The 18,238-nt window shown below is 46.1% G+C and overlaps 1 protein-coding gene across 3 annotated transcripts in view; it reads right to left on the bottom strand.

Annotated features, from left to right (window-relative positions):
- The window catches only part of LOC100974651 (histone H2A.V-like), a 95,463-nt gene extending 84,621 nt beyond the window's left edge, over positions 1 to 10,842 (bottom strand). For 2 of the 3 annotated variants that reach the window (XM_063597146.1, XM_063597142.1), the window contains exon 1: positions 9,073 to 10,842. The gene's annotated coding sequence lies outside the window, so the exon portion shown is untranslated. Of the gene's footprint in view, positions 1 to 802 lie in introns of all 3 variants that reach the window. The other variant, XM_063597145.1, reaches the window with a different exon arrangement.
- Positions 10,843 to 18,238: the final 7,396 nt, after the last annotated feature.

Genomic DNA, 18,238 nt, shown 5'->3' on the forward strand with positions numbered 1-18,238 from the left:
TTTGTTTCTTTGTTTTTTCGTTTTATTTGTTTATTTATTTATGTATTTATTTTTGAGACAGAGTCTAGTTCTGTCACCCAGTCTACAGTGCAGTGGCGTGATCTTGGCTCACTGCAACCTCTGCCTCCTAGGTTCAAGTGATTCTCCTGCCTCAGCCTCCCGAGTAGCTAGGACTATAGGCGCCCGCCACCACGCCCAGCTAATTTTTGTGTTTTTAGTAGAGACAGCGTTTCATATGTTGGCCAGGATGGTCTCAAACTCCTGACCTCAGGTGATCTGCCTGCCTCGGCCTCCCAAAATGCTGGGTTTACAGGCATGAACCACCGCACCCGGCCCCAAACAGTTGTTTTAGTGAAGACGTTGCCTTAGTCTCTTCCCACTTATAATATTTTCATTTGCCCTACTGCCCTCCAAGGTAGAAGATGCACTAAAATCCAATTCCTCCCTAGGTTTACTGTAATATATAAGCTTCTAAAATTTTTTTCATCTTATAAAGGTTGAAAATTGCTGATGACTAATTGGAAGCTTTGCACAAATCCTTGGAATTTTTTTTTTTTTTTTTTTTTTTTTTTTGAGATAGAGTCTTGCTTTGTCGCCCAGGCTGGAGTGCACTGGCACGATCTTGGCTCACTGCAGCCTCTGCCTCTTGGATTCAAGCAATTCTCCTGCCTCAGCCTCCCGAGTAGCTGGGACTACAGGCATGCGCCGCCACGCCCAGCTAATTTTTGTATTTTTGGTAGAGACAGGGATTCACCATGTTGGCCAGAATGGTCTTGATCTCCTGACCTCATGATCCACTCACCTCAGCCTCCCAAAATGCTGTGATTACAGGCGCGAACCACCGCACCCAGCCAATTCCTTGGTTAAGAGCCGACAGCTGCGAGAACTTCCCTTCTGGCAGGCAAACCAACTCCAAGGCGTGAAAGCCACAGGAATGCTGCGGAAATAAATGCAGGAAGACACAGGTCCTACTCAATGGCACCATCACCCTGCACTGCTGTGGCCAGGCCTCCAAGGTTCCCTGGCTCCTTCTTCCAGGCTGCTGAAGGGGACCCTGGAGCACCTTGGTTGAGAGGAATCCCTGCCCCAGCTTTCGGGGCACAGGCCCCTACTGTCCTTTCCTGCCTTGTCTCTGGCCCTTCTCCCCTATCTTCCAGCCACACCAAACAACAGGCCACACCCTGCTGCACTCAGCTTTCTCCCACAGACATGTTTTTGCCATTTCTCATGCAGTAGCTCACTGCCTGGAATGGCCTTCCCAGCATTTCCCCTAGAAATTCCATTTGCTCTTCTGAATGCCTTATAAGGATCTCTTCTCCAGAAAATGTCCTTACTAATCCTATCAGTTGGGGTTACCTAGTCATCTCTCTACTTAGTGATCAGTGTTCAAACCCTGCTTCTCTATACCAGCTCTGTGAGGTTGAATGAGCTATTCCATCTTTTCTGTCTAGGTTTTCTCATTTCTTTTTTTGTTCTTTTTTTTTTTTTTTTTTTTTTTTTTTTTGAGACAGGGTCTGGCTTTGTCACCCAGGCTAGAGTGCAGTTGCGCAATCTTGGCTCACTGCAACCTCCTCCTCCCAGGCTCAAGCAATCCTCCCACCTCAGCCTCCAGAATAGCTGGGACTACAGGCATGTGCCACCAAGCCCAACTAATCTTTTTGTATTTTTAGTAGAGATGTAGTTTTGCTATGTTGCCCATGCTGATCTCGAACTCTTGAGCTCAAAATTATCTGCCCACCTTGGCCTCCCAGAGTGCTGGGATTACAGGCATGTGCCACCATGCCCGGCTGGGGCCATGCTCTTTCTGAAGCCTCCAGAGGAGACCCTCTGTTCCATGGCTTTTTCTTCTGGTGTTGGTGGCAGTCCTTGGAGTTCCTTGCTTCATGGATGATACTTCACTCCAGTCTCTGTGGCAGAAATTCTCTGGTGTGTGTAGACAAGCCTTCCTCTGCCTCCCTCTTAGGAAGATACATGTGATAACACTTAAGGCCCACCCTGATCATCCAAAATCATCTCCCCATCTCAAGATACTTTTTTTTTTTTTGAGATGGAGTCTCACTCTGTTTCCCAGGCTGGAGTGCAGTGGCGCAGTCTTGGCTCACTGCATCCTCCGCCTCCCGGGCTCAAGTGATTCTCCTGCCTCAGCCTCCTAAGTAGCTGGGACCACAGGCATGTGCCACCATGCCCGGCTAATTTTTGAATTTTTAGTAGAGGTGGGGTTTCACCATGTTGGCCAGGCTGGTCTTGAACTCCTGACTTCAAGTGATCCACCTGCCTCGGCCTCCCAAAGTGCTGGGATTACAGGCGTGAGCCATCGTGCCCGGCATCAAGATCCTTAAATTAAGCTGGGCGTAGTGAGCCGAGATCATGTCACTGCACTTCAGCCTGGGCTACAAAGCAAGACTCCATCTCAAAATAAAATAAAATAAAATAAAATAATTTTTTTTTTTGAGACGGAGTTTCGCTCTTGCTGCCCAGGCTGGAGTGCTATGGCACGATCCTGGCTCACCACAACCTCCGCCTCCTGGGTTCTAGTGATTCTCCTGCCTCAGCCTTCCGAGTAGCTGGGATTACAGGCATGCGCCACCACACCCGGCTAACTTTGTTGTATTTTTAGTAGAGACAAGGTTTCTCCATGCTGGTCAGGCTGGTCTCGAACTCCCAGCCTCAGGTGATCTGCCCACCTCAGCCTCTCAAAGTGCTGGGATTACAGGTGTGAGCCACCACACCCTAAAATAAAATGGTTTTAAAAGTAAGATCTTTAACTTACACACCTGCACATTTGCAAAGCCCTAGTTGTTGGGGTTCTGTTTTTTTGTTTTTTTTTCTTTGAGACAGAGTCTCACTGGGATTGCAGGTGTGAGCCACCTTGCCCTGCCTGTGTTTTGGTTTTTGTTGTTTTTGCCAGATAAAGTAACATTCAGTTTCCACATATTGGGATATCATTGGGAGACCATTATTCAGCCCACCACACACATCCCCAAATCTACCAGGTTAAATGGAGGTAGATTTTTAAGCTTCCCAAGTAGCTGGGACTACAGGCATGCACCACTATGTCTGGCTAATTATTTTTATTTTTTATACAGTTGGGGTCTCGCTACATTGCCCAGGCTGGTCTTGAACTTCTAGGCTCAAGCAAACCTCCTGCCTCTGCCTTCCAAAGTGCTGGGATTACCGGTATGAGTCACCACACTGAGCAAGGGAGAAGGAATTTTAACAGAGTCCCTATAATAACTCCACACCTCTCTCAAAACCGCACTGCTCGCCCCTCCCCACTCCCACAGGTTTTGGAGTTTCTGACTCCTGAAAGAGAATGAGTCACAGACAGTTCCCATCAGAAAAGACTATGTCCCTCCCACCCCTCATTTAGTTCCCGTTTGTTTAGGATTCAACCGTCTTGGGCGGTTAGATAGCTCCCCAGCCTATCCAGTTTCCCTCTTGCCTCCCCTCTACCACCCCCAGAAATGCTTGTGCAATATTGGACTGACTCACCCAGAAATAACTCATGACTCTCCTTTGTTTACAGTTTAAGAGACTAGGGTGTTGAAATATCTCAGCAAAGGCCACTGAGGGACTCTTCAGTCCAGGGACAATGAAACACTGGACAACCTGGGAGGACTTAGGTACATTCTCTGGCCTTCTCTCAGAGGGGCTTTTGCTGTGTTGTAACAGGCAGTGGAGTGTTGGTAAATATTTAACAAGGCATCTCCAAGGGGAAAAGCCTTAATATGTAGTGTTTACCTATTCCTGTGGTGTAAATACCCCTGCTATGGCCAGTTTCAAGCTACCAACATGATGTCATTGAAACCAAAGTTGGAAAGAAAAGTGCATCATCATTCTGAGCAGCTGACTCCAACACGCCACTGTAGCTCCACTGACCTAAGGGAAAACTGTCAGTCTTCTCCATGAGGATGTACAGGCCCAGGGGCTGGACAATGTAGCTCTTGGAAGATCACGATAGAGTCAGTTTCCTAATTTCAGGGACCAAATGTTACTGCTAAGAATAAATGGGAGGCCAGGTGCAGTGGCTCACACCTGTAATCCAAGCACTTTGGGAGGCCGAGGCGGGTAGATCACCTGAGGTCAGATTTCGAGACCAGCCTGACCAACATAGTGAAACCTCGTCTCTACTAAAAATACAAAAATTAGCCAGGCATGATGGCGTGCACCTGTAATCCCAGCTACTCAGGAGGCTGAGGCAGGAGAAACACTTGAACCCAGGAGGCAGAGGTTGCAGTGAGCCGAAATCACACCACTGCACTCCAGCATGGGCAACAGACCAAGACTCTGTCTCAAAAAAAAAAAGAACAAATGTGTAAAATTGTCACAGATCTTTACAATCCCGTCCAGCGATGAGGTTCTAGGTACAAAACAAACATCTTTCTCCTCTGGAATCGCTTGAACCAAGGAGACAGAGGTTGCAGTGAGCCAAGATCGTGCCACTGCACTCCAGCCTGGGAATCAGAGTAAGACTCCGCCTCAGGAATAAAAGAAAAAGAAATATTTTTCCTCTGAACTCTCATCAAACTTCTATTTCTACATCTCTTTTGATTTTTTTTATTTATCTAACAATGACTGTGCCAAGCAATGTTCCAAATAAGGTATATACCTTGATACAATTCAACCTCACAACAAGCCTACAGGCAAGTACTTTATGTATTTATTTATTTGTTTACTTATGTATTTGTTGACACTGGGTCTCACTCTGTTGCCCAGGCTGGAGTGCAATGGCACCATCTGGGCTCACTGAAGCCTCAACCTCCTGGGCTCAAGCGATCCTTCCGCCTCAGCACCCCCAGAGTAACTGGGATTACAGGCACACGCTACCACACACAGCTAATTTTTGTAATTTTAGCAGAGAGGGCATTTCGCCTTGTTGCCCAGGCTGGTCTCGAACTCCTGGACTCAGGCAATCCACTGCTTCAGCCTCCCAAAGTGCTGGGATTACAGGAGTGAGCCACCAAGCCCAGCCTGGGGCAAGCACTTTTTACAAATCTGTTTTACAAAGGAGCAAACTGAAGCGCTGAGAAGTTAAGTTACATGTCCAAAGTCACAAAGCCCTGAATTGCCTTTGCAATGCCCCTTAAAACGTGGCAGAATAAATGCCCAACCCAAGAAGCTCTTCACATATTTGATTTAGATTCCACATAAAAATAAAAGCACTATGTATACATATTTACATATGGTATATTTATGATCTACTTTATAGTTATTTTGTAGCTGTTGTTAGTAATGAAAATAAGAACAATTTTATACATCATGTGCTATGCAGAGACCACTAGACATGGTCATGTTCAAAGGTCTAAACAGGAACTACATTTCTAAGAAATAATTTTTTTTTTTTTTTTTTAGAGATGAGGTCTTACTATGTTGCCCAGGCTGGTCTCGGAACTCCTGAGCTCAAGTGATCCTCCTGCCTTGGCCTCCCAAAGTGTGGGGATTACAAGCATGAGCCACGGTGCCTGGCCCTAAGAAATAATATTTCATTATTAATAACAACACCTGAAATTTATAGAGCATTTTTGTTTTGAGGCAGAGTCTCTGTCTGTTGCGCAGGCTGCAGTGCAGTCGCACTATCTCAGCTCACTGCAACCTCTGCCTCCTGGGTTTAAACGATTCTCCTGCCTCAGCCTCCCAAGTAGCTGAGACTACAGGCACGTGCCACCACGCCCAGCTAATTTTTGTAGTTTTAGTAAAGATGGGGTTTCACCATATTGGCCAAGCTGGTCTTGAACTCCTGACCTCAAGTGATCTACCGGCCTCGGCCTCCCAAACTGCTGGGATTACAGGGGTGACCAACCTCGCCCGGCAGAGCATTTTATGTTTAAAACAGTTTTTCATGTGTAATCATGAGAGGATATGGAATCCGGAGCCAGTCAGACCTCAATTCAAATTCTGGTTTTAGTTCTAATACTGTTCTTAAGTGTTTATGTATGTAGGTAGGCAGGTAGATAGATAGATCTCAGTGTGTATGCATGTAGGTAGGCAGACAGATACATAGATAGACAGATAGACAGATAGACAGTTAGATAGATACATAGATAATTTTTTTTTTTTTTTTTTTTTTGAGACGGAGTCTCCCTCTGTTGCCCAGGCTGCAGGGCAGTGGCGCAATCTCGGCTCACTGCAACCTCTGCCTCGTGTTCAAGTGGTTCTCCTGCCTCAGCCTCCCGAGTAGCTGGGACTACAAGCATGCGCCACCATGTCTGGCTAATTTTCTTTTTTTTTTTTTTTTTTTTTTTTTTTTTTTTTGTATTTTTAGTAGAGACGCGGTTTCACCACGTTAGCCAGGCTGGTCTGAAACTCCTGACCTCTGGCAATCCGCCCGCCTCAGCCTTCCGAAGTGCCGGGAGCCACGGTGCCCGGCCCTCACAGGCTTCAGCCACCGCACCCGGCCTTCAGTGTATATTTTAAAAATAGAGATGGGGTCTATGTTGCCCACGCTGGTCTCAAACTCCTGAAATCAAGCGATCCTCCTACCTCGGCCTCTCAAAGTGCTGGAATTACAGGCTTGAGCCACTACGCCTAGCCCAGCATACTTTCCAACTGTTCAGTTTTACCTGGAACAAGTAATAGGTTCACATGGTCCAAATTCATAAGTTACTAATTTTTTTTTTTTTTTTTTTTTTTTTTTTGAGAGGGAGTCTCGCTCTGTCGCCCAGGCTAGAGTGCAGTGGCGCCATCTCGGCTCACTGCAACCTCCACCTCCCGGGTTCAAGCGATTCTCCTGCCTCAGCCTCCTGAGCTGCTGGGACTACAGGCGCGTGCCACCACGCCCAGCTAATTTTTGTATTTTTAGTAGAGACGGGGTTTCACCATGTTGGCCAGGATGATCTCAATCTCTTTTTTTTTTTTTTTTTTTTCAGACGGAGTCTCGCTCTGTCGCCCAGGCTGGAGTGCAGTTGCGCGATCTCGGCTCACTGCAGTCTCCGCCTCCCGGGTTCACGCCATTCTCCTGCCTCAGCCTCCAGAGTAGCTGGGACTACAAGCACCCGCCACCACGCCCGGCTAATTTTTTGTATTTTTAGTAAAGACAGGGTTTCGCCGTGTTAGCCAGGATGGTCTCGATCTCCTGACCTCGTAATCCGCCCGCCTCGGCCTCCCAAAGTGCTGGGATTACAGGCGTGAGCCACCGCGCGCGGCCTCGATCTCTTGATCTTGTGATCCGCCCGCTTCGGCCTCCCAAAGTGCTGGCATTACAAACGTGAGCCACCGCGCCCGGCCACAAGTTACTAAATCTTACCAAAAAAAAAAAAAAAAAAAATTCCCAACTCAGTCACCCTAGCAACCTACATCCTTCTCTCCCCGGAGGTAAAACTATGTTAACACCTGAATATTCTTCCAGAGATATTTTATGCATACATGGTACAAGCAAAAGGCACATACAATCGTTATCATTTTACATAAATATTGGCACTCTAAATTCATGGAAAGTTTGAGCTACAGTTTCCTCTTCTATAAAAGAGTGGTAGGGAGGATTACATCACAGAATTATGCAAAATGCCATGGAATCAGCACTCAATAAAGTCTCCCTTTCCTTACCCTGAGAAGGGCTGTGAGGGAAAGGGGTCTCCAGTGTGCCTCGGAATCACCTTGCTGCCTCGGAATCACAGCTTCTCGGGCCCCACCCACCACCGTCCTCAGAATTTCCCATTTAGAAGGTCCGGGATAGACTCCTAACAATGGCATTTCCAACGAGCTCCCCGACATTGGAGATGCTGCTGGCTGGAGGACCATCTGAGAACCTCAATGTCTAGTGGAAACTTAGGTGCCCTCGATTCCAACCAGGCTCTACCCCATGAGCAAATTACTCTTGCTGAGCGCCAGTGTGAGTAGAAAGAGCTTCCATATCAAAGGCTGCTAGGAGGATTACCTAAGATAACGCAGGCCTTGCTCAAGACAAACGTTCAGGAAATCAAAATCGGTTTGGAGATGAAATGGGAAAGACAAGAGCAGCTCCAAGGAGAGAAGAACGTCCAGAAAACCAAGAAATAGGACTGGTAAAGGGTGCTGACCAGGTCCCTGGAGCTGCACCCCGCCCCGTGCGCCTCCCCAGCCCCCCGGCCGCACCGTGCCCACCCCGCGCTCGTCGTCCCCCTCGCCCCCAGCGCCACCCTGCACTGCGGACCCGGGACCGCCTGGGAAACGCCCTGGTCTGACATGGCTTGGGGCTCTGGGCAGAAGCCAGGTCTGAAAACCAAGGTTGGGGCCTCATGTGTAAGTCTGGAAGCACCAAGCACCGCATACCAAAACACCTCGAGGCAACCGTATGGCTTTTTTTTTTTTTTAATTAAGTTGTTCCGGGGCGGTGGCTCACGCCCGTAATCCCAGCATGTTGGGAGGCTGAGGCGGGCGCGTCCCTTGAGCACGGAAGCTGAGGCTGCAGAAGGCTGTGGTCGCGCCACTGCACTCTGGCCTGGGGGACAGAGTGAGCCCCTGTCTCAAAAATATAAAACAAAATAAAAAATTAATAATTAAATTAAATGTGTGTAAAGATGTAGGTGACCTTCTAGCCCTCGGTGAACCAGACTAAAAAACGCTCCCGCACTAGGCGTGGTGCCCGGAGCGGCCCCGCCCTCGGAGCACGCTTGTGCGCCAAGGCTGGTGGCGGAACGCGGACGTGCTGCGGGCAGGGAATGAAATGGCGGAGGAAGGCGGGGCAGGGCGCGGCCGGAGCTCCTCGGCCAGCCGCCAGGGGGCAGCCGCGCGTCTGCGTCCCGCGGGCGGCTAGAACCAGTCCTGCCGGAAGTTGGGGCGGTGCCTTCGCTTCCGCAGAGCCGTGCCACGTGGCCGGCCTGGAGGGACAGGGGAAAACAACAAGATGGCGGCAGCCGGGGGCGGGGTCAGCCCGGCGTCCCTGAGGCTGCGAGCCCCTTAAAGGGCCGCGTTCGAGGAGCCGGGCGAGATGAGCTGAGTGGTTTTACCCAGCCTTGGAGGCTGTTCGACTGAACATGGGCCTGGGCGGGGACAACCGCGCCAAGCGGACGCGCCCTCCGCCTGGTCGGAGTTCAGACACCCAGGCCCTGCGGGGAATCCCGCGGCGCAGTTCCGCAAAGCTGCCAGCGTGCTTACCAGTCGGGGCCCGTTTCTTTTGTCCCTGCGTTTGCTGCTCCGTGCAAACAAGGAGGACAGAAAACTCTTTATCGTGGCGTTTTCTTCCTGAGCGAGAGATTAGGTTGCTGCAAATCCAACGAGGCGAGTCCTCTTGGATCGAATTAATGCATTGGCTCTTCCCTTCGCAACAGCTTTGATGACCGTTTCCCGCCTTTGTGCAAAGCGTTAGAACAAACCCTACCTTCCTCCAAACGAAGGAGAAAAATCTCAATGATCTGGGTTTTAAAGTACCTTCCCCGCCCTGTCCAAATGCTGGAATTTTTTTTTTTTTTTTTTTTTTTTTTGACGGTAGATGGGAGCTGCCCTAGGACCTTGAATGTGTGGTAAAATCTGAAATTCTGTTAATTTATATCAGCCACCTTGGACACCTTTTCAGGAAATAAACATTTAGACATCGGTCGCTGTGTATTACAAAATGCAAGAAATAAAGCACAATCGTCGAGTGCTGAAGGCCCCCAGCTTCCCCTTCGTGTCCACGGATCTAGTGCTGAAAGACAAACCCTTTCACTCCGCCGGGGCAGTTGGTCCAGGGTCCATTTTCATTTCTCACCGTTTTTGTTTTACATGAGTTTGAGATGCAAAAGAGCCGGTGTGGGTAAAAATAGTTAACCCCAGCTACTCAGAGTGTGATGGTATATTTAGAATAAAGGAGACATTTGTCCTTGGTTTTATTTATAAATGTGTCATCTTACATTTGGGCTTCGGATTCTCTCATGCTTGCAAAGAAATTTGTGAGGCCACTGGCATGTTTCTGAAATGTGACCTTTTTCTTGCTTATTTAAAACAAAATAGTAATACTTGCCTCCCAAAGGTTTGGGAGGTTAATGTAATCAAAAAAAAAAAAAAAGCCTGAATGTAATAAGGCTTCCAATGGAGGGCACACGACAGTGACAGCTGGGGAAAAGACATTATTTTCTTTATGAAGAGATCCCTTATGGTTTCTTCGGGCTGGTAGGGATTTTTAACACCTGTGCTGTGATCAAAACTGTATTACTATTAATGGTATAATGGTGTAATGTGAAGGGGGGCGGCGGAGGGCGTGGTCAAGCCTTCTATTATAAGGCTTAAGGGTGGATTTTTGACCCAGTCAGAGGTTTAAGAGAATTTCCCTTTAGCCACTCCTTTGTGTATCCATGCCCTCTGAGGCTTCACTTCAGACTCGTCCATCGTTTGGCAAAGAAGCGGTGGACAGAGTTTCTAAAGAATCCTTTAACCTAGAAAGGTCAGGAACCCTCCCTCCCCTCAGTCTGAGAAAAGAATGCAGCTTTCCTTCATAGCATTTTCTCCAAAGGACCCTGCCCCATTTGTGTCCTTATATTTTGCGGTGACTACCTCCTTTTTTGTCTCCTTTTGTATATATGGTTCAGATAAAATATCGGACAACTTTTTCTGCAAATGCCATTGGCATACCGGAGCACAAGCTTCAGAGTACAGCCTCAGGTCTTAAGTTGTCTCCAGACTTTCATTAACATAGGCTTCCTGTTACAAAAGAGAAAATGTATTTTAAATTTTAAAATACCGTATTCTAAGAACTTCAGTTAAAAAAAAAGAAAAAATTTAAAAGAACCCATACTCTAATAATGCAGTCACTCGTTCTTGGGCTAGACTTGTTTGTTTTGGGGGGATTATACTGTGTGTACAATTTGTTATCTTGTTTACTCAACGTTTAGAAATTACTGTTATATTTCATATTACTGAAGCAAATTGTGCTCAACAGAAATGAAAAATACAAAGAAAATCACCCAAAATGTGACTACCAAGAAATAACCACTATTAAGCTAATCATCTGTACAACTGTATTTGTCTTAAAATAATACTAGACATAGTTTTATAACCTACATTTTGTATTTACGTATAATGTACTTTTTTATGTCAGTAAGAATCTTCATGACTTTTACAGTCTGCATAGTATTCCAGCAGATGAGTATGCCGTAGTTAACCATTAACAGTTCTCTTATTGGACACCAGATTTGTTAAATAGGTTTTGGGTTTTGTTTTGTTTTGTTTTGTTTGAGACAAGGTGTTGCCCAGGTGAGATCATAGTGCGCTACAGCCTAGAACTCCTGGGCTGAAGCAATCCTCCAGCCTGAGCTTCCCAAGTAGCTGGGACTACAAGCACAATATGCTGTATGCAGCTCGTTTTTTGCTTCTGTAAATAATGCTGGCATGAATATTTTAATAGAAAAAGTTTTGTACAGATTTCTGTAAAATAAGATTTACAATGAATCTTTTAAGGTTTTTTGATACATATTTTAACTCTCCAAACCAAATTGTTAATTGTATTGCCTCCCCAACCTAGCTCATGTCCTAGCTCAACTTTAATTGCCCTCACTCTTCTAAATTGATATTCGTTTTTTAATGAAAACTGTAAATTGTATATTCTCGATGTATTTTTTATATGCATGTATGTCCAATAAATAGCGGACATGGACATTAACTTCAAGTTAAATATTTAAAAGGACTCCTTCACCGTCAACCTGCTAATACTACGGAAACCTGTTTTTCTTTTTAACTAGTTCATTTCTATGTGGAGATGTGAGGCAAAGGAAACTAATTGCTAAAATTTTCTTTCTGATGTGCGGCAAGGATATAAACTTTGCCCTAAAATTATTTAAGTGTAAATGAACCTTTGGTTTTGTTGTTTGTTTGGTGGTTTGTTTTTGAGATGGAGTTTCACTCTTGTTGCCCAGGCTGGAGTACAATGGCGCTGTCTCGGCTTATTGCCACCTCCACCCCTCTGGGTTCAAGCGATTCTCCTGCCTCGGCACCCGGAGTACCTGGATTACAGGCGCGTGCCACCATGTCCGGCTTGTATTTTTAGTAGAGACATGGTTTTTCCACGTTGGCCAGGCTGCTCCCGAACTCCTGACCTCAGGTGATCCACCCGCCTCAGCTTGCCAAAGTGCTATGATTACAGGTTTGAGCCACGGTGCCCGGCCTTTTTTGTTTGTTTGTTTTCTGACATGGCGTCTCAATCTTATTGCCCAGGCTGGAGTGCAGTGGCTCTATCTCGGCTCGCTGCAACCTCTGCCTCCAGGGTTCAAGTGATTCTCCTGCCTCAGCCTCCCGAGTAGCTGGAATTACAGGTGTCTGCCACCATACCCGGCTAATTTTCGTAATTTTAGTGGAGACGGGGTTTCACCATGTTGGTCAGGCTGATCTCGAACTCCTGATCTCGTGATCCACCCGCCTCAGCCTCCCGAAGTGCTGGGATTACAGGCGTGAGCCACCGCGCCCGGCCCACGCCAAGCTAATTTTTGTATTTTTTGGTAGCAACGGGGTTTCACCATGTTGGTCAGGCTGGTCTCAAACTCCCGACTGATCTCAAGGGATCTGCGCACCTCGGCCTCCCAAAGTGCTGGGATTACAAGCGTGAGCCACCACGCCTGGCCACCTCCTATATTTTTAACCCTAGTTTCTCTTTAAATGAAATCCTTCTACTTACTATACTTGCAATAAAATACATTCCAGTAGAATGAAGAAAACTTTGTTAATATTAAAAGGATATGGGGCTGTAAGAACTATCATAGGCCGGGCACAGTGGCTCACGCCTGTAATCCTAGCACTTTAGGAGGCCGGGCAGGGTAGATCACTGGAGGTCAGGAGTTCGAGACCAGCCTGGCCAAGATGGCAAAACCCCATCTCTACTGAAAATACAAAAATTAGCTGGGCGTGGTGGCAGGCGCCTGTAATCCCAGCTACTCGGGAGGCTGAGGCAGTAGAATCGCTTGAACCCTGGAGGAGGAGGTTGCAGTAAGCTGAGATCATGCCATTGTACTCCAGTGTGGGCAACAAGAGTGAAACTCCATCTCAAAAAAAAAAAAACTACCATAGATGGCAGTCATTATTCTGTAATAGTCTTCCTTTTAGTGACAGCACCCTATGGCAGAGGTTGATCTCTTTGACTACAGTATTTGTGGTCAATTCAAAGTCTCCAAGTAAACCTTTGCAAAGTTACTAAGTAGTCTGATTCTATAGAACCACAATAAACATGAGAATTTTTTTTTTTTACCTAACCAGCACTGTGCATCTGAGATTAAAATCTGTTACCAGAGATTCATGGTGATCCTTTCAAAACAGCTCTAGATATTTTTGTTTGTTTTATCATTCGTATTTCATAGCTGATACCTAAAGCAGATAATGATGAATATTTTACATTTCAATTGTTTTAAGGAACACTTGACTTTGAACAGCTTGTGGAAGCTATAGCTCTTAGAAGCCTGTCTCCTTAAAGCTGAAATTTCATATCTGCTACTGATATGACTGAGGAAGAAGAGAGGGAGGAGAAGAAGAAAAAAAGTTTTTTTTAATGTCAAGGGCCTTTGAAAATATCCGTTTACTGAGGTACAGTTACTGCCTAGCAATGAAAGGAAAACGTCTTGTAAATTTGCCTCTTTCCTCAGTCCTTCCAGAAATGAAAGAGGCAATCTATAGGTTGTCTCATATCCTAGACTGTAGACCCCAGAGTCTTTGCTGCTAAATTGGCAAGTTCAATAGTCTTTTTTTTTTTGAGATGGAGTCTTGTTCTGTTGCCCAGGCTAGAGGGCAGTGGCACTATCACGGCTCACTGCAACCTCAGCCTCCTCCCAGATTCAAGCGATTCTCCTGTCTCAGCCTCCCAAGTAGCTGGGATTACAGGTGCCCACCACCATGCCCGGATAATTTTTGTATTTTTAGTAGAGATAGGGTTTCACCATCTTGGCCAGGCTGGTCTCGAACTCCTGACCTCGTGATCCACCTGCCTTGGCCTCCCAAAGTACTGGGATTACAGGCGTGAGCCACCACGCCTGGTCTTCAATATTCTGTTATTCCAAAATTATACTGTGCTTGCCACAGTCATTCCTTTGCTCTCTCCAAATGATTTAGAGAACACAGAATAGTAAAGAGGAATAAAACAAAGGCATGAATAATGGGAAAATATCAATTAGAAGCGAGTACATGATCATCTTAAAAACAATCCCAGAGAATGCAACACTCTTTCCTTGGGCTATCAGTTCTGACCACACCCTTTTTTTTTTTTTTGAGACGGAGTCTCCCTCTTTCGCCCAGGCTGGAGTGTACAATCTCAGATCACTACAGCCTTCACTTCCCAGGGTTCAAGCAATTCTCCTGCCTCAGCCTCCATAGTAACTAGGACTACAGGTGCGTGCCACCACGCCTGGCTAATTTTTCTATTTTTTGGTAGAGACAGGGTTTCACCGTGTTGGTCAGGCTGGTCTCAAACTCCTGACCTCAAGTGATCTGCCCACCTCGGCCTCCCAAAGTGCTGGGAGTACAGGTGTGAGCCACCAACCCTGGCCTCCCCCTATATTTTTAACCCTATTTTATCATGGGCACATTCCAGCAGGGTTAGGGCTCTAGGCCTATGTATCACTACTAGTCTCCCCCAAATTTCTCTTCCTCCCCCATATCAAATAGCCCTAAAGCCTTGCTCGTGGTTCTTCCAAGGCCCTGTGGAACCGTGTTTGAGAACTGGGACTTGGGCCGGGCGCGGAGGGTCAAGCCTGTAATCCCAGCACTTTGGGAGGCTGAGGCGGGCGGATCACGAGGCCAGGAGATCGAGACCATCCTGGCTAACACGGTGAAACCCCATCTGTACTAAAACTATACAGAATTAGCCAGGAGTGGTGGCACATGCCTGTAGTCCCACCTACTCAGGAGACTGAAGCAGGAGAATCGCTTGAATCCGGGAGGTGGAAGTTGCAGTGAGCTGAGATCACGCCTCTGCACTCCAGCCTGGGCGACAGAGTGAGACTCCGTCTCAAAAAAAAAAAAAAAAAGAACTGGGACTTGGGAGTCAGAGGGAGGCAGAGTTGGAGTCCAGTTCTGTCCTTTCCAAACTGTGTAACATTGAGCAGTTAATATTTCTGAGCTTCAGTTTCCTACTTGTAAATTGCAAATATTTCTTTATTTGTTCCAAGAATTGGATAAATGCTGGACAGTATGTAGTACTTAGTAAAATGCCTGGCGCAAATAATAAATTCTCAATAGACGGTGGTAATTATCAATCCTGCTTCCTTAATCCACTTTCTGCCCGCTGTCAATGCCTCCTTCTCCTTTGGCCAATTGCCTCCTAATTAGTCTCCACCATACCCGGCTAATTTTTGTATTTTAAGTAGAGACGGGGTTTCGCCATGTTGGCCAGGCTGGTCTTGAACTCCTGACCTCAGGTGATCCGCCCACCTCGACCTCCCAAAGTGCTAGGATTACAGGCGTGAGCCACTGCGCCCAGCCTATATGCACTGATTTCTAAAATACATTGTTAAATGGGAAAAAATAGGCTGAGTGTGGGGGCTCATGCCTGTAATCCCAGCAGTTTGGGAGGCCAAGGCGGGAGGATCACCTGAGGTCAGGAGCTCGAAACCACCCTGACCAACATGGAGAAACCTGTCACTACTAAAAATAGAAAATTAGCCGGGCGTGGTGGCACATGCCTGTAATCCCAGCTACTCAGGAGGCTGAGGCAAGAGAATCGCTTGAACCCGGGAGGCAGAGGGTGCAGTGAGACGACACTGTGCCATTGCACTCCAGCCTGGGCAACAAGAGCGAAACTCCATCTCAAAGAAAAAAAAAAGGAGGTATGAAAAGCTGAATACAAAATGCATCTATTTGTGTAAAAAAAAGAGAAAGGAGTGATATTTATTTTCGTTTTATTTATTTATTTATTTAATTTTGGGACAGAGTCTCGCTCTGTCTCCCAGGCTGGAGTGCAGTGGCGTGATCTTTGCTCACTGCAAGCTCCGCCTCCCAGGTTCACGCCATTCTCCTGCTCAGCCTCCTGAGTAGCTGGGACTACAGGCACCCACCGCCATGCCCAGCTAATTTTTTTGTACTTTTAGTAGAGATGGGGTTTCACCATGTTAGCTAGGATGGTCTCGATCTCCTGACCTCGTGATCTGGCAGCCTCGGCCTCCCATAGTGCTAGGATTACAGGCGTGAGCCACCACGCCTGGCCAGGGTGATATTTATATTAATGGGAAGGATGCCTCTGATGGGCAGTCAAGAGTCTGGGTGAGGGAAGATTTTCTTTTCACTGTATACTCTTTTGTATTGTTGGGAAAAAGTCTAACGATTTGCATAAATATTAAATTTTTTACTTAAAAAAAAAATCTACCATCTCTTCCTTTGGGAAGCCCTGACTGGCCCTCTCTGTTCCTTCCAGGAGTTTCTCCTTCTTTTATACTCCCAGACTTTTCACGGTGTTTACTTGTTATATTACAGCACTTATCCCATGTGTGGAAGGTTTCCCTGGGAAACCTAGACTATCTAGAAGGTAAGATTGATACCGTATTCATTTTTATGTTCCTAGGATCCATTGCAAAGTGATACACGTGCACATACACATTTTTTTAAGTCAGTTTTAATCTCTTTACATTTTTTAAGAGTTAATGGATGGATGGCCAGGCGCGGTGGCTCATGCCTGTAATCCCAGCACTTTGGGAGGCCGAGGTGGGCGGATCACCTGAGGTCGGGAGTTTGAGACCAGCCTGACCAACATGGAGAAACCCCATCTCTACTAAAAATACAAAATTAGCCGGGCGTGGTGGCACATACCTGTGATCCCAGCTACTAGGGAGGCTGAGGCAGGAGAATTGCTTGAATCTGGGAGGCAGAGGTTGCAGTGAGCTGAGATCGCACCATTGCACTCCAGCCTGGGCAACAACAGCGAAACTCCGTCTCAAAAAAAAAAAAAAGAGTTAAAGGAAAAAGTCTCCCATCACTGATCTCTTTCACCATCACCCTTATCCTAGTCTGCTTGTGCACAGGAGACTTTGAGCTCTATAGACTCACTTTTACAATCTCACCCCAGCCTATATTATCAGACATCTCCAGCAAACCTTCCAGTGGCTCCTGCTACAGCTGACTTTTCACTATGTTTTTGTAACTTGTTGCTTTTGTCTTGTTTTGTTTTTTAAATATCCACAACGTCCTCACCCACTTCTAGCCTTTATTCATGCCGTTCTCTTTACTGAGGTCCTTCCCAACTCTGCCAGCTTAGACTCCTTTGAGACCAGCTCATCGAAGTCACTTCCTCTTTGAAATTTCTCTGTCCCCCGCCCCTGCCATCAATCTTAGATAAGCTTAACTTGATGTTTCTGCTCTCTCTCTAATCAAACTATGTGATCACTTGTCATTTATGGCAATTATCATTTTACATGTTAGTCCTCCAGACAAAAATAAGAACCCTTCAGAGACAGGGATTTTTGCTTTGTTTATCTTACTCTTCCCAAAATTTATGCCTGGCACGCAGCAGGCACTCAATAAATAATTGTTGCATGAATGGATGAATGAACAAGTTAATAGTAAGTGCTCATAATATTTGGATGGGCTGCACTTGGAGGCCATCCCTGAAGTTACTTATTAGGGGCAACACACCTGTATGCTGTGTTTGTCACATTCGCATCTTGGCTGGGCACCTTGAACTGGAGGCTTTCTGGTGTTGTTTGCCATTCTGATGAAGGTGTAGAAACCTAATTACATATGCCCTCTGTAAGTGTGGAGACCCTTAAACTAGGATTGCTAGATTTAGTAAATAAAAGTCCAAGTTGCCCAGTTAAATTTGAATCACAAACCACAAACTATCTTTTTAAATGTATGTCCCAAATATTACTTACACTAAAAAAATTATTCAGTTTATCAAAAATTCAAATTTGACTGATGTATTTTATCTGGCGGCCTTACCTCAAAGGCCAAATTTCCAAACCCTGCCTTCTTGCACTCAGATCCTGTTCTTAGATAATTTTATGAACTATGCAATTTTATCATCTTTATTAGATAACCAGTCCTCCAACTCTCCTTGCTTTTTTACATACATTTAAACACTTTGCTTTCTTCAAAATTCTTTTATTATATTTTAAACATCAGAGTTTAGCCACTTAACAGAATTGTATTTGAGAGGGCAAATGCCCCTGTATCTTTCCGCTGGCATTCTCTGTATATTTTCTTGAAGTCTCTATTCTGCAGTACGTCTTAGTTAAAGGAAGATTATCTCCAGGTATGGCGATGGGGCTGCTGTAGGCCATTAGAAACCCTGCAGAGCTGTTTGGGCTGTAAAATGCCACTTCCCTGCAGAGGAAAGGTGGGAGTGACACTACCCAACCCGGTCTCTGCGCCGACCTAGCTT

Source organism: Pan paniscus, chromosome 16 (genome assembly GCF_029289425.2).
Source record: "Pan paniscus chromosome 16, NHGRI_mPanPan1-v2.0_pri, whole genome shotgun sequence".
NCBI classification, from domain to species: Eukaryota; Metazoa; Chordata; class Mammalia; order Primates; family Hominidae; genus Pan; species Pan paniscus.